We start from the raw sequence: 24,705 nt of genomic DNA on the forward strand, positions 1-24,705 counted from the left end.
ATTTGAATTTTTCACGTGCAAAATAAGAATGCTCAATTACTGAATCCTCTACCCTATTTTTTTTTTCATTGAAAAGAACACTGAAATTAAAAAAAACTTCAATGACTAACCTGCAATAAAATAATTGCATCAATCTTGATGACAACATTTATTTTTAAATTGTCAAATTGGTTAGCTTATTCAATTGATGAAAAACAACTATAATGATGCCAACCTGTATGATTTGTATAGCAGAGGCAGGGGCCATTCATTTACTAGTTAATCTTCTGTCAACACCAGATGCAACAACATAAGAGCTTGCTGTGACAGTTCTACTTAACCTTCCCATTTATGAAAACAATAAAGGGGCAATAGTTATGGCTGGGGAAATTGCTCCAATTGTTGAGGTTCTGAAAAATGGTAGCATGGAAGCAAGAGAAAATGCTAGTGCAACTCTCTTTAGCTTGTCAGTTGATGAGAACAAGATAACAATTGGTGCATCTGGAGCCATATCTGCTTTGGTTGGCTTGCTTCGTGAGGGAAGCCAGAGAGGTAAGAAAGACGCTACCACAGCACTTTTTAATTTACCCATCTATCAAGATTCAAAGCAAAGGCCGTAGGGGCTGGAGTTGTGGCCCTTCTGATTCAGTTACTTGTAGATCCTAGTGCAGGAATGGTTGATGAAGCCGTGGCCATATTGTCTATTCTTGCAAGTCACCAAGAAGATAAAATAGCCATTGGAAATGCTGATGCTATTCCAATATTAGTTTATATAACCAGAACTGGTTCACCTCGAAACCGGGAAAATGCAGAAGCTGTCTTACTTGCATTGTCCACAAATGATCCCCAAAATCTGATTGTAATCAAAGATCTTGGAGCTTTAGAGCCCTTAACAGCTTTGGCCCAGAATGGCACAGCAAGGGGCAAGAAAAAAGCAATTTCTCTGTTAGAACACATGAACAAACCAGAGCAAGTATGGGTATTAAGTCACACCTCTTGCCAAGGGCATACATGATGAAGAGGGTGTGTCTTTTTGGTATGATGATGTTTCGTATATTTATTTGAGAGCTGAACCTTGTATCCTGGCCATAAGTGACACCAAAATGGCTATGAAACAAGGATGTTGGTGAGTGAAAAGTAATATTCCATCTTAAATGTCAAAAATCATGTGGAGTGGACAAGAAGTGCTTGAAGCAATCTGAAACTGGGAAGAACAAGGCCTTTTTCCCCTTGGACTGGAGGGTTTGAACTGTTGGGTAAAATTAGTGTCAAATATGAATATTTGTTTATTATTCTCAGCATTCTGGAGTCTGAGCATGCATGATTGTGTAAGAAGTCTAAAACTTTTATCGAGTGGAGATGATGAAAACAAAGGCGAGACTCTCATTATTTCCATCTTCCTCCAGTTTTCGGATCGCCAATATGTAATGCCCCCTACCAGGAGGCTGGCTAAAGACCCAGAACTACGCCCTACCCATCTTGCGCTCACCATCACTTGTGATGGGTTTACTCGCCATTCCTTACACACCAATCTATCCCTTCATAGGACTTAGTAGATGAATTAAGACCAGGCCAACAATATAATAACCTTTCATGTATGATGAATGCATGTGAAATCAAGTGTCATACATATTGCAGTCTATATTAATATTATTACTAAATTCTGCATAAGAACATTATCAGGCTTCATATATTGCACATACATATTAAGCACATCCCTATGCATACCACCAAGAACCACCAAGAACAAGGATGTTACTGCCTCCAACTTAATAACAGTTCTGATCTGATCCATGGTGATGTCACTGGATGCTTTTGATCCTTTTTCTTTATATCTTTCAATGTGAAGGAGAGGTCACACCTCTTCATCATGTATGTCTTTTGGCAAGAGACACACCCTCTCACCATTAGCACCCTTTGAAAGAGTGCAACTCTTTATTACCCCCTCAAATGAGGTTGTTAAATTACCCCTTCAAATGAGGTTCTCTTCTCCCTTTTATATCTCATGTTTGAGGGAGTCACAACTTTTCATTTTATGTCTTTTGATCATTCATTAATTTAATTAATTTTCAATTATATTTAATTATTATTTTTTATATTTTAATTTGATTTTTAATATTTTAATTTTATTATTAAATTCTCTTTCAAAGTGGGGACTACACAATAAATAGTAAAAACTACTATGCTTGCTGCAATATTTACCGATTCAATGAATGAGCATTGTCATGGCTGAAATTTGGTCGTTGAATGTTTTTAGCTATGCTCCAAATTTCAAATTTCAGGGACAAGGATGACATGGGATGATGGGACATGTTTTTGGTATGATGTACTTTTGAACCATTTTCTAGGGAATTGTATGGTATGACTATTAAAAACTAGAGATTTTTTTTTTAAATATAAAGAAATTTCAAATATTCATATCATATCATTGTTAAAACATTCATCATAGATATCCTAGAAGCTTAATACATAACATTAGACATGGATTGAGATTTTACATGAGCATTGATAAACAAATTAACAAAATTCAAATGCTTTCATTGTCAATGTGTTTTGGATCATTTTTTAAGGGATAGGAGGGGAAGACTATTAAAAAATGGAGAGTTTTTTTAAATAATTTTGTTTTTCAAATATCTATATTATAAGATTGTTAAAGCATTAATCATAGATATTGTAGAAGCTTAATACATAACATTAGACATATATTGAGATTTCACATGAGCATTGATAGACAAATTAACAAAATTCAAATGCTTCCATTGTTAATGTGCATACATATTATACAAGAATTATAACAAAATGCCCAAAGGCTCCAAGTTTCAATTATAAAATAACAAAAACAAAGAAAATATATGGTTGTCCCTAATTAGTAGATCCAATTGGTAGGTTTGTATCAAAATCAGAGCTCAAGTTTGAGTTATTGCTAGTTAAGGGGTCGTCTTACGCAATAGAACCCCAAGTATCCAAGTTCCCAAGTCCTTGAAATTTTTCGAGGATAGGGACGAGGATACCAAGGTAGGGGATGGGTCCCCGTGGAGCACAAATCTTTAGTGATTCTTGTGTCTCACTCATACAGATCTAACCATTGTCTTATATAATTCTATTTTTCAAAGTTATTAAAATGACCTTCCACAGTTAGTTTGCATGGATTTATCAATGGGACTCTATCTAAAAAGATATTTAATGAAACCATTAAATGCATTACTCATCACTCGTTGATAATTTGCTTGTAGATTGATACTATGTGCAGGAAAAGTGGGCGAATAAAACTTAATATATGAAAATAATGAGAAATACTAGTCCACACACACACACAGGACTTCTTGATGCAAGCTATGGAGTAACGTAGTGTTACTCAGTTTCCCAAGGAGGGTCCCATGGTTCTCTATCTCACAATGTCCCTCAAACCAACGTTTTTGCTCTCAGATTACTGAGCAAAATGGTTTAGGGATGGCAAATATGAGAACGAGAGATGCTTTTATAGATTTTAGTATGAAATGGATGCTAAGCTATGTATGATCTTAGAAATGCAATAAACTAGATGATAAGATGACAAAATTAGTATGAAGATTATCCTAGCATACTATATTTAGTCTATGATTGAGCTAAAATGATAAATAAAGTAATCTAAGCATGCATATTTAGTCTAATTTATGATCTAAAAGAGGCTAAATGATGAGCATATATGAAATGAAAGCTTGAAAGAATTTGAGCATAAGTGTGATGCTTCAAATTTGAAAGATGATTGTTTAAAATGGAGGAATGAGAGCTCTATTTATAGCCTTAACAGGGCAATGGATGGTCAAGATTGAATGGCTTAATCAAGGGCCAAGTTTGAAAGTTGGGGATCCATGTGCACAATTGGCACTAATAAAATAGTGACAAGTGTCAACATAGGATTGGGTTGAAAGAAGAGGTTGGAGGCATTAAAGGCCTGAGAAGACCTCATGGTTATCTAAAGGTTAAGGGTCAAGTCTAAATTAAGATTACCCACTGGATTAAGAGCTAATCCAAGGATAAACCTTTATGCAAATGATTAAGAGATAATCATGGTCAAAGCATTAAAGGCCTGATGAGACCTTTGGGTTGGGTAGAGGTTGAGTCAAAACAAATGTTTTAACCATGTGGGAGGGTTTGAGTTAACCATTAATGGTTATTGGAGACTTTGAGGATTAAGTGGTTGAAGGTTGGAAGCCTTCAATGGTTTTCAAAGACTTTAAGGATTTAGTGGTTGAAGGTTGAAAACTTTTAATGGTTATCAAAGACTTTGGGCCATTTGAGAAGTGACTTCCCTTTGCTTAGGGAGGTGACAAAGTTTAGAGGAGGGGTTAGGTTAATTAGAAGCGATTAGAAGATTCTAGAAGGGATTAGAAAGGGGTTTGGGTTTTTGCAAGTGGATGGAGGGATAATAGGATTTAATTGAATTAATTGATTTTCATTCAATTTGGTTGTAATTAAATAAATTTGATTTATTCAATTTAGGATAACTATTTAATTAAATTTGAATTTAATTAAAAGTGGATAGGGGGGATTTAATTAAATAAAATGATTTATTCATTAAATGGTATGGTGAATTTTATTTAAATAAATTGAGTAATTTACTTAATAAAATAGAAGAATGTGGATGATTTAATTAAATTGGATTTAATTAAATAGGGAAATGAACATAAAATATTCATTTAGGAATGTGGTCATTTTTATACGTCTACATTTTGCCCCTCTTTGAAGTGACGTGTGTGCACATGTTATTTCAAAGAAAATGATGTGTTTTTGTGATTTTATGATCAAATGCAATTTTTGTGTCGCTCTTTTGATTTGCCAGTGATGCCCCAGATTTGATTTGATGCCCTAGATTCGATATTTGATGTGATGCCCCCTCGGGAGATGAATCAATTTTTTTGAAATTTTTTTGATTTAAATTGATGAAGTTTGTATGATGTTTATGATTTCGTGCATGTTAAGAGTGTGCAGATTGATTCATCTCCCGATAAGATACAACTGTTTTGGTATAGGTGAGACCGCAACCATATTACAGGTCCAGTTGGCTAACCCTAATTTCATTTTCCTCCTATAAAAGGGGAAAAGGGCTTGATATAAAGTCATTTGTGCTTTGTTGACTTTTGAAGAAAGAGAATTTGCTCTGGAGAGAAAATGCCTATTCCCTATCACAGGCACCATTTTGAGCACGTTCGGAGGTACCGGAGACCAGTAGCGCATGGACCACCAGTAAGTCAACGTTTTTGACCCCTTTTTGATTTTTTGTTTAGTCATTTTTAGTCATTTTTTGAATTTCAAAGTTTGGGTATTTCGTTTTAGCGCGTCTAGGGTCAACAGTAGCGCATACGAAGTGTAGAATAGCGCATCAGATTTAAATTTAGGGGTTGCGTCCGAAAATGTTAGTTAGCGCATAGGATCTGTAGGTTAGCGCGTGTAGATAAAATAGCGCATGCAAAGACTTGGGTAGGGCGTAGGGGAAACAGGGTAGCGCGTAGTGTCATGCCCACTTTTGGGCACGAACGGAATTTTTTTTTTTTTTAAATTACTTAACTAATTAACGGCGTACTTAACCAGAATAATCAACTAAGTGTGATTAATTTAAATAAAATAATACATCTTGAGTTTGGTCTTAACTACATTTGTGTAAATCTGGTAGTTAAATTCAATTTAGTAATAAGGATAACTAAGTTATTCCATGAACTAAAATTTCTCCCAAAAAGGAATCTCACTAAGCTACATTAATAAATAATTAAAAGTTCAAGTGTAACGATTAATTTTAAATTTAGGCGTTTTAAAACTTATCTTATCTTCTTATCCACTAGAATTTCTAAGCATAATTATTCTCGTTATTTAAACACCTTATTTAAATGAAACCCCCATAAATTTAAAATCACGTTATAAACATATACTTAATTTGGCCCTCTTTGGCCCTACAAAATCTTAGTGTTGACACCCCTTTATTTTATTAATTTTATTTTATTTTAAAAATCTAATCCACCTAGGTAATTAAATCTTTTTATGACGTTCCTCCTTCTTATGCCCAATATTAACAAGGGAGTTCAAAACTTATCTTCACATCTATCAATTCTAATACAAATTAAATGCCAAATTATTCCTTATATATATATATATATATATATATATATATATATATATATATATATATATATATTTTACCCATATATGCACTTAAATCTTTATAAAAATGAGATTTTAATTATTTATCATAAGGGGAGGGGAAAGGGTGATACTTATCTTTTTTAAAAATCATTTTCCGCCCCCCCCCCCTTTTTATTTTTAAAACTTGTGAGTGTTGCCCTAACCCGAAATTAGGGTTAGGGCGAACACGTCGTATTCCACACCCCTTTTTTTTGTGAGCGCGTTGGTGTGATGGGTGCAGGGTGGACGGTGAAAGGAGGCCGAGTGAACTTAACGTTCGGGCGGAGCGAACCCAACATGCGGCGGAGAAACTGCATTGGACGGGGCATCATCTCCAAGCGGTGACGCAGGTTTAAACGGTGGCGGGGAAGCAAAGGGGAGGCGGGGGTGCGGGTGGCACCACAGCGCGGGGCACCGCCGCTGCGAACGGCGCCGCCGCAGGCTGCGGCGTCGCCGCCCGCTGCGGCCGCCGCCACCCGGCGCTGCGGCCCGCAACAACCTAGCCCCGGCTTTTTGCTGTTAGATGTTCTTTTTTTTTTTTGCAGGCTTTTAAAAAATGTTTTTTTTTTTAAATGTAATTACCAATATATATATATATATATATATATATATGTGTATATATATATATATATGTATATATATATATATATATATATATGTATATATATATATATGTATATATATATATATATATATGTATATATTTACAGGGTTAAAGGAATATAGTTAAAATTTCTCAGTCTAGACAGGGTCTTTTTTTTTTTTAAAACAGTGTATATATGTATATATAAATAAATATATATACATATATATATGAATATGCATATATATATATATATATGTTTAAATATAGGTATATATATGTGCTGGAAAGAAAAGCTCATCACAAACTGTTTTATGTGCTGGGAACTGGCAGAATGTTTCTTTTTTTTTTTAAGGAATAAATAAATTATATATATATATATATATATATATATATATATATATATATATATATATATATATATATATAAAAGTCATTATGAATGATTTCTTGAGGAATAAACAGGATGTATTTACAATGTAAAAATCATTTATATATATATATATATATATATATATATATATATATATATCTATATATATATATTTATATATATATATATTTAATTTTATATATATATATATTTATATATATATATATATATTTAATTTTATATATATATATATTTTTGAAAAGACTGGTTTAACAAGATTATCATGCTGTTATATAGTATTAACAGAGCAGTGTCTATTATATATTTTTTTTTATAAAGCAGGATGTTCAAACCACATTCAAAAGGCTATAAATATTAAAAGCTAAATGTATTTTTTTTTTGAAAAAGATGAACTATTATAACCAGTTTTATTTTCTGCATTAAACAGCAAAATAAAAGACTATTTTTTTTTTTAATTAAATATTCAGCAGCATAGTTTTTCCTTTACTTGCAAGATATAAGAAAATAAATGCTTTTCTTCTCTTTCCTTTGAAAAACAAGAAGTTCTACATGCAACCTAATACACTCTCTCTTCATTTGGAATCTAAGTAAAGACATTATACTTCTTTTAGCAAAGTAGATGCAACATAATAAAGGAAGCAAAATAAACATAAATACAAAGATTTTGGCAACAAAATATTTGCATCTTCCCTTCCATGGAATATGAATACTTTGCCTTACTTAATGGAAAATAAATACATCATTGCCTATCTTTTTCTTTTACAAGTTCACATGAAATACAAAATCCTCTTTCCTTGTGAATAACACAATCTAACTCTTTTCTTTTCTTTTCATTTACAACTCCAAAGAGAATGTATTGTCATATTAACTAATTTCTGCAATATACAACAGCAGCATGGTCCTTTATTCCTTCTTTTCCCATTCCCATGCAACCTGCAATTAAACACATTTTTGACCATGGGAAGCTCACCTCCCAGCCTAGGCTTACTAGAAGCCACCCCCGAGCTTGGAGAACCAAGCACTAGACGGGTTACAAACATACATACCCCACAACAAACATAGGAACACATTTACAATCAAATATCCCTTCCCAAGCTACACATTCACCACTTTCATGGTGACTCTTCCATGGGTGGAAGTGGACCAAGTACCAATGGGGAGAATGCATACCAAAAACAATATAACATAAGCCACCTTATGGCAATACAAATGCAACCAAGAATACTCCCACAATCCTTATGCCCCCCAAAAGGCCCATGGCCATATTTACTCCCCTTATGACCCCCAAATGCATACACAAGGCTATGCATCAAGGGTCACCAAGGACACCCTTGAGAACACTCTCCATGAGGAGAGCCTCTCACCCATGGCTGTCATATTCCTTCCACCCCAAGATCTTCCTACCCTCCCAAGAGTAGGAGATCTTGGACACTCCCAAAACAATAAGAACACAACAAAATACAAAGAAGAGAAACTACACATTTTTAACTTCTACAATAAAAACTTCATAATACACATTCTTACAAACAACTCTTTTCTTTCACAAAACAACACAACTAACATTTACAACATAACAAGAGGAGGTAAGAAGTAACCAACCTTATTCTGCCAATAGGTTTGCTAATTTTAGTTGGGGATGAGCTGCCCAAATTCCACTAACTTTTCTCCAAAATCCACCAAAAGTGCTAAACTCCTACTAACTTTTTCAAACAAGCATAATCTCCAAGAAAGGAGAGTGGGTGATTACTCACTAAGTTTCCAAATTCTTGCCTAAGAAGGCCTCTCACACACTTCCCAACCCCTTGGGTGAGGTGTGAGTTCCCATTGGTTGCCCTTCCCAAACTCTTGCACTTTACTCAAATTGGAAAGGGAAAAGGTGGAAGAAGATGGGGAAGAGAGTTTAACTTCTAAAAGGAAGGTTCTCTATCCTAGGAAGAACTCCCTAAGTTGAATTTTCGTGCATCTTGAAAACACCACTTTTTGAAGTGACTACATAGTCACATGGGAGAAGCCACATGTTGCAAAATGCCCCTAACCCATAGGTATACCCTTTGGACCTTTGGAAAAGCCTAAAAACTTACCCTAGGAGTCCATTAAACCCTTTGGAAATCCCACTGAAGTTTACCTACGGGTCAAGCTTGAGTTGACCACTCCCAAGACTCCCTACCCAAGACAAATTTGGGACCACACTCATGTTTTTGAATGGCTTTGGTAGAAACAAAACTCCCTCCAAGAGACAAGTCAAAATCAATGACACTTAATCAGCACATGTGTCAAGTGACACAACAAAATACAATATAAAAATCACACATGGAAAATTGGTCTCTTGAAGGATTACACAATTACATATAAATTAAATTTTACACTCAAGCATTATACACATCACAAATAAAATACATTACAAGGGAGGGGGGTTGTTGTCTCTCCAAGTAGACAACTCCCGGCTTAACAAACGCACATTGGTCTAGGCTTGGTTCTCCATTAAATTCCATGGTCACATGGATAATTTTTCCTACGCATCTCAATTAACACATTAGTAACTCCAAATAATCACAATTGTACATAATCAAATACATGGATTCCATTGCAAATCAAACACTCATACATTAGGCAACAATAATTCAATTTCTCATTTGTTTTCAAATTCAATTTCACATAAGCAATCAACATAATTTCCCAAAATTGAACCATTCATAATTAAGCATCATTTTTCTATCATCGAAATGAAGTCCTGCAAATTTCCAATAACGACATTCACCATCATAATGTAATTCTATTCTAGTAACATATCTAAAGTTTCATAATCATCATGCATGAAATAAAACATCAACAAATGTCAGTGTGATCCAAATCATGGAATCATATAAGTTCTAAGTCCATAATGCATAAAATAAAGCATCCATAATAGTCTCAATACGCAAATTAACTGAAAATGTCAAACTGAATCGGGGTAGGGCCTCACACGTAGGTATGACATAGTGCATAGGAGCTGCCGGGGTTTGCATAGGCAAGGGGGTTTAGCGCGTAGGACTAATCTAGCGCATAGGGCTAAAAGAGTAGTGCCTAGGAGAGATATATTAGCGCGTAGATAGGTTCTAGCGCATAGGACAGATTAGGTAGCGCAATGGAAGAAAAGAGTAGCGCATAGATAGAGTCTAGCACATAGGACAGATAGATTAGCGCGTAGGACAAGCAGCCTAGCGCGTGGGTTTGTTTTAGCGCATTAAAGGTCTGTTTTAGCGTATCTGAAAAAATTTGCAGTTTTGGCCGAGTTGAAAAGTTGTGTTTTTGTTTGCCTGTCGCGTTTTGATGCATGTATCCAAGATGAGTATTTGTGTAACTTGTTTTGATGTGCAATTTTCTAAGTTATGTATAGATATCAAGCTGTTGTTTTGATCAAAATATGATGTATTTGCGTTGTCTGTTTCAAGTTCAATGTGTATGAAAGCCTGAGTTGTTTTACAAGCCGATATGGGTTGGAAACTTGAGTTGTTTTGCAAGCTGATATGGGTGGGAAACTTGAGTTGTTTTACAAGTTTATGTGATTGTGGTACTTGAGTTGTTTTACAAGTTTTGATATGGTTTTTGAGAATTTTAGTTGTTTTACAAGTTGATATGAAATGATAGGATGTTGAACTTTGATTGTAGATGAGCAAATTGTTTCATGTTTTTTATGTAAGTTTGATTTTGATATCTTTGTGTTGATGTGAAAACTGATATTGGATATGTTTTGTTTGTTGACAGGAGCGATTAGGTATTGTGCAGTTGAGGGAGAGATTCCCGAGACCATGGACGTTGATACCACGTCTGTCACAGGCAGATTTGGATATTATAGAGAGACGCGGATTGACCTCACTTCTTGATATGCCTTGGTTCACTATGAACCGGGGACTTTTGATAGCATTGGCAGAGAGGTGGCATAGTGATACGAACACCTTTTATTTTGCCACTAGAGAGATGACAGTGACACCGGAGGATTGCTACCGGATTTTGCGCATTCCTGTGGTAGGGGCCATTTTACCTTATGAGCAGTCAGAGGAGGGCAGCACAGAGGCACTGCGCCGTATATTTCATGATGAGAGTGTCTGTGGCTATGAGATCCCCTGGCAGGAGTTATTGGATCTGGATTATGCACCGCTGCCATCGGTATTGGCAGGATTCATTGGGGGATTCCTTTGTCCTGATCGTAGGTCAAAGGGATTTTCAGTAGGATGGGGGCTGGTCTTGGAGTAGATGGTTACACAGGGCCGGAGATATGCGTGGGGGTTAGCGATGCTGGCCCATCTTTACAGGAGCCTACATGAGGTAGTATACCTCGGTTACAATAGTTTGTCAGCTGGCGTGACCCTATTACAGGTATGGTGCTGGGAGCACATCCCAGCGGTGAGGCCTTTGGCAGACAGAGATAGGTCCGTAGGTGCAGCATATGCCTATGGATACAGAGGCCTAGTTGTCCAGCGTAAGCTGGGCAAACTAGAGCACTGGAGGAGAGTTTTTGATGATATAGATACGGTCACCTGGAGACCGTATACAGGTTGCGAGGTATGGGCGGAGGATGGGATAGAGATGCCTTTCATTTTCATGACGAGGTATCTGATTGGGAGGACTCCGTTCGTCATTGAGCGGTTTTTGGTGACTCGAGTTTTGCGACAGTTCGGGTGGCAGCAGGGGATTCCTTAGGGAGCGTGCTTGTATGCACGGCGGCCCTAGGATGTGGCCGATTGGGGGCCGACTATTGATAGTGCCGTGGCCATAGAGGAGTTCACAGGGCTGGCAGGACAGATCTGGGATTATGCCCCAGAGATACAGGATGCAGGGATGACTGACGAGTTCGCTCGTTTGTTTGCGGCGCGGGCAGTAGCGAGGATCTCGGATCCAGAGGAGATGAGGCCAGCCTTTGATTCAGATGGCGAGGAGGGGGGAGATGATGGGGATGATGCAGATGACGGAGATGATGGAGGAGGTAGAGGAGCCAGAGGGAGGCGTGGTGGTAGAGGTGTGGAGAGAGCTGTACGGCAGGGGAGGATTGAGAGAGGGAGAGGAGGATTGGCTATCGGAGCCGGGAGAGAGGGGAGAGTGACGGAGGTGCTAGCGGCAGTGGGGGGTGAGGAGGAGGTGGTGAGACCAGCACAGAGGAGGAGGGTAGATATACTCCCACCTCCCGTACCTAGGACAGGCCGAGTGGGAGGGGTGGTGCCAGCACAGGTACCGCTGCGGGTTCGAGTGCCAGGACATGTAGAGGATGCACAGATCCGGACCCTGCAGATTACTGTTCAGCAGCTGCAGGCGCAGATTTTGACATATCAGCGACAGATCTTGCAGTTGACCGTCGAGAGAGATACGGAGATAGAGCGGCAGGGTCGAGCAGAGGAGGCTTTAGCGACTGTGTAGAGAGCAGCGGTGGGTGGTCCTTTGAGAGACATCCTTAGAGAGCTGACACGAAGTGTCCAGGAGGCGGAGTATTACAGGCGGCATTATGAGGCTGCAGTTCCCAGAGACCGGCGGGTGGAGAGCTTTGCACAGTCGAGATTGAGTCGATCTCGAACTGCTGGGCCACGATCTAAGAGCCGAGGAGTGACTGGGCCGGCGAGACAGGACCCTCCTGGAGATCCAGGGGCGAGCGTATCTGGAGCTAGAGAGGACCCGCCTGGAGATCCAGGGGCGGGTGCATCTGGAGCGAGACCATCTCCGTCCGGAGATAGTCATACTTGAGAGACAGGATCTCTGTTGTATTTTGAGCATTGTATGTTTTGTACTGAGACGTATACACAGTTTTGAGACACATTTGTAGATTTTGATCATTTTTTGAGATATATATATGGATGGCACCATTTTTTATCATGTGATGTGTATATGGATGCATGTTTATGTGTGTTACTTCTTTTTCATATGATGATGTAATGTTTACATAGATGATGTAACGTATGATGCAGGATATATGGTTTTATATGCTATGAGATGTATCTTGAAAATGAGATGTATGTTTTAATATGCTGCTACATGTAATATGATATGATGTAAAATGATGTAATGATGCAAAATGATATGTAACTAATTGTAAAATGATGTGCAACTAATTGTAAAATGATATGCAACTAATTATTTGTGAAGCATCTCTCATTCGGTATTTGCCATCCGATATAACCATTTGTTTGCTTTCTTTGTAAATATCATCATGGAGCATTTATTGATTGTTGGATATGTTGAAAATTTACACAAGCATAATGGTATAATTGAACCATAATGTCTTGAGTAAAATTTTACATGAATTTTGATTTTGCAAGATGGCACAAGCGTCAAGGTATAATTAAACCAGGACAATCTGAGTGCGTATTGCGTAAACATACAAGAGTAGATCATTTTTATGCGTGAAATGGAATCAGGCCTTCAATGATATGTATCACGTCTCGAGGCAAATATTCACACAGTACAAGTGATCGTCTCCCAGACAGAAGACTAAGAAAATATTGTAAGTTCCTTATGATCTCTAGCTTTGAAGCTTTTTTATGAGATAAGAAGAAGATTCCAATCAATTTAAAAAGTTCAAAATGCAAAATAATCAAGACTTTTATGCGATAATGCAACATTTAGTACTTCAGAAAATCATCCATCCTTGAGATTCTTGTGTATTGTTTTTGTTTTGGTTGTTGCGATGAAGTGTAGTTGTGTTTGTTGGATGGCATGCGTCTGGGTTTTGCAATAGTTGGAATGTCTTGAATGTTTGCAAGTGTTTTGAACAATTTAATGCCCCTAGCTGAGTGTACCTCTGGATATGTTTATGTACAGTGATCTCCAAGCCATGGTGGAATGTGATAAGAGAATAGATATAGATGGATAACTCAGGATAGTGACTACGCTAAGTATGTCCTGAATGGATATATGCTAGGTGTCGGGCGATGGCCGATAGTGTTTTGATGGATAAAATGGCATGAATATAGATAAAGGAGCCGGTCTTTCACAAGGGCGCCTGTTTACCAGGTTTTCACCATTTGTTTTTATTGTACTTTGTATTTTTACTTTTTGTGGATTTTTTTGATTTTTTATTTGTTTTTGGCTTTTTCCGTGCACTAAGCTATCCTAAGTATAGTACTTTTTCAGATGAATGCTGTTAGTTGGATCATTGAGCATATCTCCTTCAGAATTTGTTAGCTGATAGACACCTGATCCATAGACTGAGATGATGACATAGGGACCCAACCAGTTAGGTTCAAATTTCCCTTTCTTTTCTCTATCTTGCTGATTTCTGGGATTTTCTTTGAGGACTAAATCACCAACCTTGAAGTTACGAGGAATGACCTTGTGATTGTAGCTCCTGCACATGCGTTGCTGATATGCTTTGAGATGAGTATAAGCATGTTGGCGTCTTTCATCTAATAGTTCCAGTTCTTGCAGTCGGTTAACTCGATACTCTTCATCGGGGATTAAACCTTTCAAAGAGACTCTAAGAGATGGAATTTCTACCTCCAAGGGTAAAATAGCCTCTGATCCATATACCAATGAATATGGTGTGGCTCCTGTAGGTGTGCGGATGCTGGTCCTGTATGCCCAAAGTGCTGGATTGAGTTGTACGTGCCAATCTTTGCCTGCATCATTCATTGTTTTCTTGAGTATTTTTAGGATTGTCTTGTTAGATGCTTCTACTTGACCGTTTCCCTGTAGATAGTATGGTGTAGAAAACCGATGTTGGATTTTGAATTTTTCACATAGTTCCTGCACATCTTGGTTTTTGAAAGGTCGTCCATTATCTGTGACGATTGAACTTGGAATACCATATCTACAGATGAGATAATTTAGGATAAAAGAGGCAATTTGTTTCCCGGTCATTGTGGTTATGGGAACTGCTTCTATCCATTTGGTAAAGTATTCTGTGGCAGTTATAATGAACTTGTGTCCATTTGAAGATGAAGGATGTATTTTGCCAACCAGGTCTAGTCCCCACTGACAAAAGGGCCAGGATGTTGTAAATGGCTGCAGTTCCTGTGCTGGTGCATGTATCAGATTGCCATGGATCTGGCATTTAGGACATTTCTTGGCGAAATGATATGAGTCTTTCTCCATTGTAGGCCAGTAGTATCCCATTCGTAGAAGCTTTTTAGCAAGAGTAGAGCCACTTGAATGTGTACCACAAATACTTTCATGAAGCTCGTGTAAAGCTGAATCGGAATCATTACGATCAAGACAACGAAGAAGAGTACCATCTAGACCTCGACGATATAAGGTATCAGCGGTAAGGGTTTAACGAGCAGCTTGGCGGATAAAGTTACCTTTTTGGTTACGGGATTGGTCGATGGGTAAGATATTATGCTTGATGTAGTCGTATATTGGTCCATATAACGGAGAATCTGAACCGGTCAAGGCATATATAACCTGGGATTCAGAGTGGTTATAGGCGGGGGAGAACAGTTGCTCTACCAGGAACTCATAACGACTCTGTTGTTCTGGAATTTGTAGTAATGAAGCGATCGTAGCCATTGCATCGGCTGCTTTGTTGTTCAACCTTGGTATTTGTTCAAAGGTGATGTGCACAAAATACTGTTTGAAATCATCCACCATCTGTTTGTAGGGTAGTAGCTTGTCGTCCTTTGTCTGATAGTTGTTGTTGATTTGATTGATGACCAGTTGTGAGTCTCCGTAGACTTTTAATTCTGTAATTTTCCATTCGACAGCCATTTTGATGCCTATGACCAATGTTTCATATTCAGCCACATTATTTGTACATGGAAACATAAGCCTGTATGATCTCGGCATAGTGTGTCCTTCAGGGGTGATGAATAGAATGCCGACCCCTGAACCATGTTGTGTATAGGATCCATCAAAGTATAGGGTCCATTGTTTGGAGAAAAGAGCAAAAACGTCCCTGTCTGGAAATTCAATGTCCATGGTTTGTTTTCCTGGTAGCGGTGCTTCAGCCAGTTGATCTGCAATTGCTTGTCCTTTGATGGCTCATCTTTCTATGTAGTGGATGTTAAATTCACTGAGAATCATGACCCATTTAGCCAATCGACCCGTGAGAGCTGCCTTGCTGAGTAGATACTTGAGAGGATCAATTTTGGCTACTAGCTTGATAGTGTGTGCTAGCATATAATGTCAGAACTTTTGAGATGCAAAAACAACTGTTAAGCACGCCTTTTCAATGAATGTATAATTGAGTTCATAGCCATTCAATGTTCTACTGATGTAATATATGGCGCGTTCCTTTCCTTGTTGATCTTCTTGTGCCAATAGTGCCCCCAGTGAAACATCTGTTGTTGAGATATACAATATAAGAGGCTTTCCTGCAATTAGTGGTACTAAAACTGGTGGATTCATCAGGTACTGTTTAATTTGGTAAAAAGACTCTGCACACTTAGTCTCCCATCTGAATGGTACATTTTTGTGTAGCAAGTGGTTAAAGGGTAGACTTTTATCTGCTAGTTGAGCGATGAATCGCCTGATTGATTGAAGTCATCCTTGGAGAGATCGAAGTTGACTGATATTCTTTGGTGGTGGCATATCCATGATGGCTTGTACCTTTGCTGGATCAACTTCAATACCTTTAGCTGAGACTATGTAGCCTAGTAACTTGCCTGATGTAACCCCAAAGACACACTTCTTAGGGTTGAGTCAGACTTGGAATTTCTGCAACCGATCAAAGATCTTTGTTAGGATGCCGAGATGTTCAGCTCTGGTGAAAGATTTTGCTAGTAAATCATCCACATAGTCTTCCATAAATGTGTGCATCATATCATGGAATATGGTTGTCATTGCTCTTTGATAAGTTGCGCCTGCATTCTTTAAGCCAAAAGGCATAACATTCCAACAGTATGTTCCCCAAGGATAGGTGAATGCTATTTTGTCTTGATCTTCAGGAGCTATTTTGATTTGATTATAGCCTGAGAAACCATCCATTAAGGAGAGCATTGCATGGCCTGCTGTGAGATCTACAATTATATCAATACTTGGCAGAGGAAAGTCATCCTTTGGACAAGCCTTATTGACATCTCTGAAGTCAGTGCATATTCTGATACTACCATCTGGTTTTGATACTGGAATAATGTTGGAAATCCATTCTGCATAGTCAATAGGTCGAATGAATCCGACATCTAATAATTTCTTTAATTCCGTTTTGACCATGAGTGCTACCTGTGGATTCATCTTTCGTAGCTTTTGCTTGACTGGCTTGACTCCTGTAGAGATGGACAAGTGATGCATGATTAGGTGTGGATCTACTCCAGGCATATCAGCATATGACCAGGCAAAGTTAATTTGCTGTCCTTTAAAGAAGACGATGAATGTCGAGCTTTCCTCCTCTGTCAGAGATTCTGCAAGGTGAATGTGTCTGGCTGCTTTTGTGGTACCAATGTTGATTGATTGAGTGGGCTCAATCAGTATGGGTGATCATTCATGAAAATGTTCAGGAAGAGTGTCAAGTCTCCCATTGTTAGGTGCCTTAAAAAGATTTTCACCCTCAGATGCGTCCTTTATTTTTACTTTTTTGGGATCTATAGCTGCCATTAACTGGTTATCAGCATTAGATTCATTATTTGATTCATTTTTGCGACTGAGAGACTTGGCACTCCCTAAAGAACAGACATCGTTATTTTGTTCACTGGTAGAGCCTATTTCAGGATTTACGATACATAGGTAGTGGATAATAGATTCATCATATGGAAAAATTGGTATATCATGAGTCTCAGGTTCATTCCAGTCGATGAGATCAGAGAAGACAAGTGGTAAGGAATCGTTGGGCGAGTCAAGTTCAGCTATTGTAAGTGTTAGGATAGAGTTATCATCGTGATGGGTCTTATTTTTAAAGAAGTCTAGGGTTTCATCGAAGTCTTCGATGGTATCATATTCTACATAGACTTGTTCGTAATATTTGTGTTCGCTTTCCTGAACGTCATAGATATGTTGTGGTCCAAATTCAAGAGGTCTATCCTCTGCATTATGTTCTTCTTGAGAAATGGATATGAAATCAGTATCATCTAGGATATCTATAGTAGTATCAGAGTAGGTACCCCATTCATATTCATTGGAATCTGTCTCATAGGCATCATCCCAAATTCTATCTGTGCTGCAAACAGGTATGTTGTATGGTGAAAACAAATCTTTGATGATGGATACTTTTTTGATATTCTGTGTTGATTCTGTATCTGATCCATCTTCCACGGTTTGGATTTGTTCATAGATCGTGCTTCCTCGGGGAGGAATGACAGTTTCTTGTGATGACATGATTTGTTTTTGAGCCATGGGTATGTTAATATGAGCCACTGCTGCAGATATGGCCTTCTTATGATTTAAAAGCTTTCCCTGATGCAACTTCTGATCTTGACGTTCTCGTGCCTTACAGATTGTTTCGGCTGATTCAAAGAGTGCTTCCTGCCAGGATTCTTCCTTATACTTCTTCTTTTCCTTCCATTGAGGTTTTGCATTTGTGTGTGGCGGCCGTTTCAATAAAAAAGTGAATTTAGATCCTAATCCTACTTTATTTCTACTAGGTTGTGAAGGAAGATCTATAGGTTCAGTGACTCCTTCTTGGCGTTTCCCAATAGGTCCTTTACCGCCATATCCCATTTATTTCATGATCAAGTAGCCATTTCCATACAGGTGCGTTGGTAGAACAATGTCTAGAGTGGCTGCTCTATTAGCTTCTTCTTCATCTTTGTATAGCCAGTTAAGAACGTCCTTATCTTCTAATTCATGTGCTAGAGTCCCCAATTGGATGAAGGTACCATCAAATTTAGTTATGGGCTGAGTTGTCAGATGTGTTGATATAGTACGTAAACCATGCGATCTAGGTGATGTTGGCAATCTGGTCAAACATAAAGGCTCCATAGAATATTTGCCCATGCCTTGGTCTTTGATTTGCATTTTCTGTTTGAAGTCTCCCCATAAGGAGTTGGATTTTGCTGTTGGTGGATCAGATGTTGAAGACTGCTGCTTTTCTCTGTTATAAGGAACCAAACTGTCTTGGGCTGCCCCCATTGCATTGCAATATTGAAATGGATTGTGATCACCTGATATGAAGATTTCCTGTCCATCATAAAGAAACTTGACACACTGGTGATATGTAGAAGGTACTGCTTGCATTTCATGTATCCAGGGTCGGCCTAATAAGATATTGCAGGTGAGATCAATATCAAAAACCTGACAAATAGTATCCTTTTGTACTGGTCCTACTTGAATAGGTAATATCATTGTTCCCTTAGAGGACCTTTCCTCATCATCATATGCTTTTATGGTAATCTTTTTACAAGGATCAATAGATTCTTCTGAGAAGCCTAGTGCACGGATAAGTTTTAAAGTACATATATTAAGTCCGGCTCCTCCATCTATTAAGACTCTTTTGATGCAGTGTTTGCAAACAATGACTTCAATATGTAGAGGAGTATTATGCGGGTGACTCAATGAAGTATTATCATGTTCTGAGAAGGTGAGGTTATGAGATTCTGTCATATGGGCAACCATGGCTTGGAATCTGTCTGTATCCAGATTTTGAGGTACATTTGTTTCCAATAGCGCTTGCTCTAATATGTCTTTGTGTTTTGGAGACAGTTTCAACAATTCCAGGATAGATATCTGAGCTGGAGTCTTGCGTAGTTGGTTAACTAAGTCGTATTGGATCTTTGGTGGGGTAGTTGGAGGTGCAGTGTGCCCCTTCAAGACATATTTCTGAGTCCGGGTTGTTACATTGACAGATTCATGATCACTTTTATCTCGAATGGTTATAACATTGACTTGATGGTCTTCGGCTGATATGTGGTTGATTGTGTTGTTGTAGATGTGATTAATACGAGCTCCGCGTGTATCATTTGAAGTTGATGCTCCATCTTTGTTATAATTTGGGAGAGGATTTTTGAAGGTTTCATGATCATTATTTGTTTTGAGACCATCCACTATTAAGTCACCTCGATCAATCATGTCTTGGATTATGTGTTTCAATCTCATGCACTCGTTTGTTCTATGACCCTTGTTGCGATAGGAATCACAATAGTGTGAATCATTCCACCAAGGTGGTTTGATTGGGGGTTCATAATTGTTGATTGGAGGCAAAGAAAGAATCTTGTTTGCCAACAGTTCTCTGAATGTGGACTCTAATGATTGGCCCAGTGGTGTGAAGATACGCTTTTGGAAATCATTGGTGTTGTTGCGTGAATTGTTGTTAGGTCCTGGATTCAGGTTTTTGTTTTGATTATCGTTGGCATTGTTGGTATTGAGTTGTCCTTGAGCATTGTTTGGTGCATATGTGTTAGCACTGGGAGTAGCATTTTTAGGATTTTTCGTATTTTGAGTATTTCCTGATAAGCCAAGCACTGGTTGTTTAGATTTGGGATCATATGATTCATTGTTGCCTTCGTTTTTGTTTCGCGTCCAAAATCAAGATTTGTCAAGATTGGTATTGTTTTGGTTATTGTAGTTTGATGAGTTTGTTCCTTCCTTGTAAAACTTGAATGTTCCCTTTTTGACACAAGCTTCCTCTACTTGAATGCCATTTTCAATCAATTTGGCGAAAGATGGTATGCATTGAAGTTTGAGTCTGTAACTCATTTCGCTATTTAATTTATCAATGAAGATTTCCATTTTCTCTTTTTCAGGAATATCTGGAGGATATCTTGATACCGTGCGTCGCCAACGTTGAAGGAATAACATGAATGTTTCATTGTTCTTTTGTTTGGTGTTGCAAACATCTAGCATGGTTATGGCATGTTGGATGTTGTAAGAATGATGGGTGATGAATTTGTTAACCAATTCGTCAAATGATCTAACAGGTGGTGTAATCTTGGATAACCATTCCATTGTTTGTCCTCCCAGGCTTCTTGGGAACAACCTCATTAGATAAGTGTCATCATGAGAAAATTCAAGACTCATGGTACAAAATTCTCGAACATGATCCCAAGGATCACTTTTCCCATCATATTTATCAAATTTGGGAACATCTAAGTTTGGAGGAAAAGGTACCATGTTTAATCTTCTGTCAAATGGATAAGGACAAATTTCGTTTATAGAATACCGCACTGTTGTCCCTTGTTGCATATCTTGGATTTGTCTTTGCAACATTTGCATTTGTTGAGTAAGAGCAATCAAGGGTGCATTGTCTTGTCGAGGGAAGAGTTCTTCCCTTGCATTTGTTCTTAACTGAAAAGGTGTAGTAAATGGTATGTGTTGTTCTGGGGTTTCGAATGCAGGTACTCGCATTTCTGGTATATGTTGCTCTGGAATATGTTGTTCAGGTATGCGAGTTTCTTCTTCTCTTTGTTGTTCTTGATATGTATATTGTTGAGACCCAGTTTGAAAGACGTTTGCGTCAAAATTTTCAGGAAGTTTGACGCCTTTACTTGTAAGCATGAGTAGATATTTTTCTTTGTCATTTTCTATGAGTTTTTCGATGAGTTTTTGGAATGAAGGATTTTCTTGACATTCCTGAAGAATTGCGTCAGTAATTTCAGGCTCTTCTGAGGATGGAACTTCAAAAGGATTTGATAATCTGCGGTTCATACTTGATTCTGCGGGTGTCTCGCTTTGTTTATTTCTTTGAGAGCGAGTGATAGGCATTTCAATAGAAACTTTCAATGATGAAAGGAACAAAGTTCTCGTTGATGTTTTGCTCGGGCATTGGTGGTTCTGGGCAGGAATGCTGGATTGATCTTTCCTCCGCGGTTTATCTTTTGATTAAAAGCAGACTTTTGATAGTATGCTCTTGTTTTCAGGGGTTCTTTGTCAAATTCACTGGATTTGTTTTGGATATAACGTTTGACGTGATGAAAAAATACCTGATGGGATTTGAAGAGTTGACGATTGATGTATAAAAATTTATTTCTCTTGATGAATTTGGAAAAGCTAGGTTGTTGTTTCTTCAACGTGATGTTACGATAGAGGTTCTTTCTTCTCAGAATAAGGGGATTAGTCATGCATGAGTGATCAATGATTTCCTTTGATTTGTTTGGATTTAGTTGATTCTTGTTTTGAAAATTTCAAATCTTTCTTTATCAGAATGAAGGTTTAGATGCCCCTTCACGATAAAGTGTGTCAAATGATATGGATAAGAAGTTTCCCGATCTGGAAACTGGATTTGACAATTTGAAAATTTTTGGACAAGTGTTTGTGAGATAAAATCCGTAAGATGTTAAAGGATTTGATTGATACTAATGATGAAAATGTTCCGGATTATGATAGGAGAGACGTCCTCTATTGTGCGATTCGTTTCAGATTCTGACAACTTTGTTTGACACAAATTTAACCTTGAGAAAAGTTTTTAACCGTTTGTTTTTGTCACTCTGGTTTGATAAAATATGATTTTTTTTTTTATAAAAAACTCTGTTTAAAATTATTTTTGAAATTTTCAAAAATTTTCGGTTTTTAACTCTCTGTTTTTCTGCCTTGTCTCACGCGCTAAAATAGAGGTTGCACGCGCTACTTAATTTATCTGATGCGCTAAAAGATTAAGCAAAAGCGCTAATCTACCCCTAAACACGCGCTAAAATTTGGAGTTTGGAAATTTTTTGCTTGATAGGTTAAAAATCCACGCGCTAGACTGAGATTGATACGCGTTAACTGTTTTGGTTTATGCGCTAAAACATTGATTCTACGCGCTAGGCTGTTTCTTTTACGCGCTAAAATTTAGGCCATTGAAATTTGCTGTTAAGTTCGTTTGGAAAAACTACGCGTTACACTGTGCTTCACACGCGCTAACTTTTGTCTTTTATGCGCTAGTTGTGGGTGCCGACGCACTAGTATGTTATTTCGACACGCTAGACTGTTTTTCGGATGCGCTAAAGTATGATTCACTAGGTGAAATGCTACTGTTTTATCTGCACGTGCTAATTTGTGGTTTTGATGCGCTAATAGAAGTGTTCTATGCGCTAATATGTTGCTGTTATGCACTAGACTACCCTGATTTTTCTTTTTTGATGATTTTTGTGAAAATTTTGAATTTTGAGAAAAGTTTCAAGTGTGATGGATGATTTTCTGAAATAACAAATGTAAGCATAGCACACAAAGTACAATCATTTTACCTAATCTAACAGAAAGTGTATGTTCTGCAAGGATGTGTTCAAATCTCCAATGTTTTAACAGATTTGGATACAAATAAGACACTTCAGAAAGACTCTTTATTCAAGGGTCATAAGTAACATCATAGCCCACTAGTCTCGATACTCCGTCAGCTCAAACAGTCGTGTCACCCCCTAGAGGGCGCCCATTTTTTTGCCTTTTGCTAGAAGTTAACCCAAAGTGAATTGCTTCACAATTGAGTAGTGTAGACACCCAAAATTGTCATGTCTAATTAAATAAATATTTTATTTATTTAATTATCTAAGCCTAATTCTTCTATTAATTAAATAAATTTTTATTTATTTAATTAATTCATTTATCCTCTTCTAGCCTTATTTCTCATTTAAATAAATACATTTATTTATTTAAATTATCCCTTTCCTAAATTAAATAAATATTTTATTTGTTTAATTGTCCTACTTCTTCTATTAATTAAATAAATCTTTATTTATTTAATTAATTCATTATCTTTTTCTACACATGACACATGTCATTCATCTCTTAATTCCTACACTACCTACCTCTTTCATTATTTTGGTATTTCTTATACCTACCCTCTAATCCTAGCTGACCTCTCTTTTTACACCTCTCAATCTTAACCCTCCATTTCTTATTGTGTCTTCTATTTAAGGAGATGCTTTCTTCATTGTCAAACCCTAATGACACAGCCTAATGATCTTTTATGCAACTTAGCTATACTAAGATCCTACTTGCAACCACTTTCCGTTCTTTGTTGAGCTCTTGTGCATACAAAAATCTGAGAGCAAATATATCAAGCAAGATCAATGGAGATAGGAAGAATGGAGATCAAAACCCTATTGGACATGTGATGGTATAATCTTTGTGATTTTGAGTTATTTGCATTGTCTTAGGTAATCTTCATATGTTATGGTGGATCTTTGTTCATTGTTAGGCTAGGGTTTAGTGGTTGGATTCATTTAGCCTTTCAATATTGTTGTTTATTGTTATCCATTTTCACCATAAACATTTTGGCACGCCCGGTGGGACTCTTGTCCCTTTGTATTTAACAATTTTTGTTGCAGATTTTGCATTTTTGAAGTTGCAGATCAGACAATTTCGACGATATTTTAGGTTTTTTTTCGCGTCTGCGAGTGTTCGGATCGCGTTTTTGGGTTTCAGAAGCGTCTGCGATATAGGGAATTGCGTCTGTGTTTCTGTCAATTTTTATTTTTGCAGGTTTTCGAAAGGTGCGTCTGTGACTTCTAACCGCGTCTGCGCTTCATCGGACCGCGTCTGAGTCATTTGACATCGTCTGTGATCTCTGAGCACGTGTGGGCATAACAGAACCGCGTCTATGTCATACAGACGCGTCTGTGTCTGGTATAGAGGCGTCTGTGCTTTCTGTTTTGCAATTTCAATTTTTCTGAGATTCGGGTTTTCGGATTTTGTACTTAGGATTTTAGATCTGGTTTATTTTCGGCTAACCCTTGCAGATCTAGCTAACTTGGTTTGTGCAGCTTGCTTTGGAGGCAAAAACGTTTTTGTTGAAGGCCCCTTTTCACAAAGTCTTTTGGGTTTTCTAAAAATTTACCTAACTTGTGTG

At 37.6% G+C, this 24,705-nt stretch overlaps 1 pseudogene; it reads left to right on the forward strand.

Annotated features, from left to right (window-relative positions):
- The first annotated feature begins 256 nt into the window (after positions 1-256).
- On the forward strand, positions 257-24,361 carry LOC131071136 (U-box domain-containing protein 13-like; annotated as a pseudogene).
- Positions 24,362-24,705: the final 344 nt, after the last annotated feature.

Source organism: Cryptomeria japonica, chromosome 8, assembly GCF_030272615.1.
Source record: "Cryptomeria japonica chromosome 8, Sugi_1.0, whole genome shotgun sequence".
Lineage (NCBI taxonomy): Eukaryota > Viridiplantae > Streptophyta > Pinopsida > Cupressales > Cupressaceae > Cryptomeria > Cryptomeria japonica.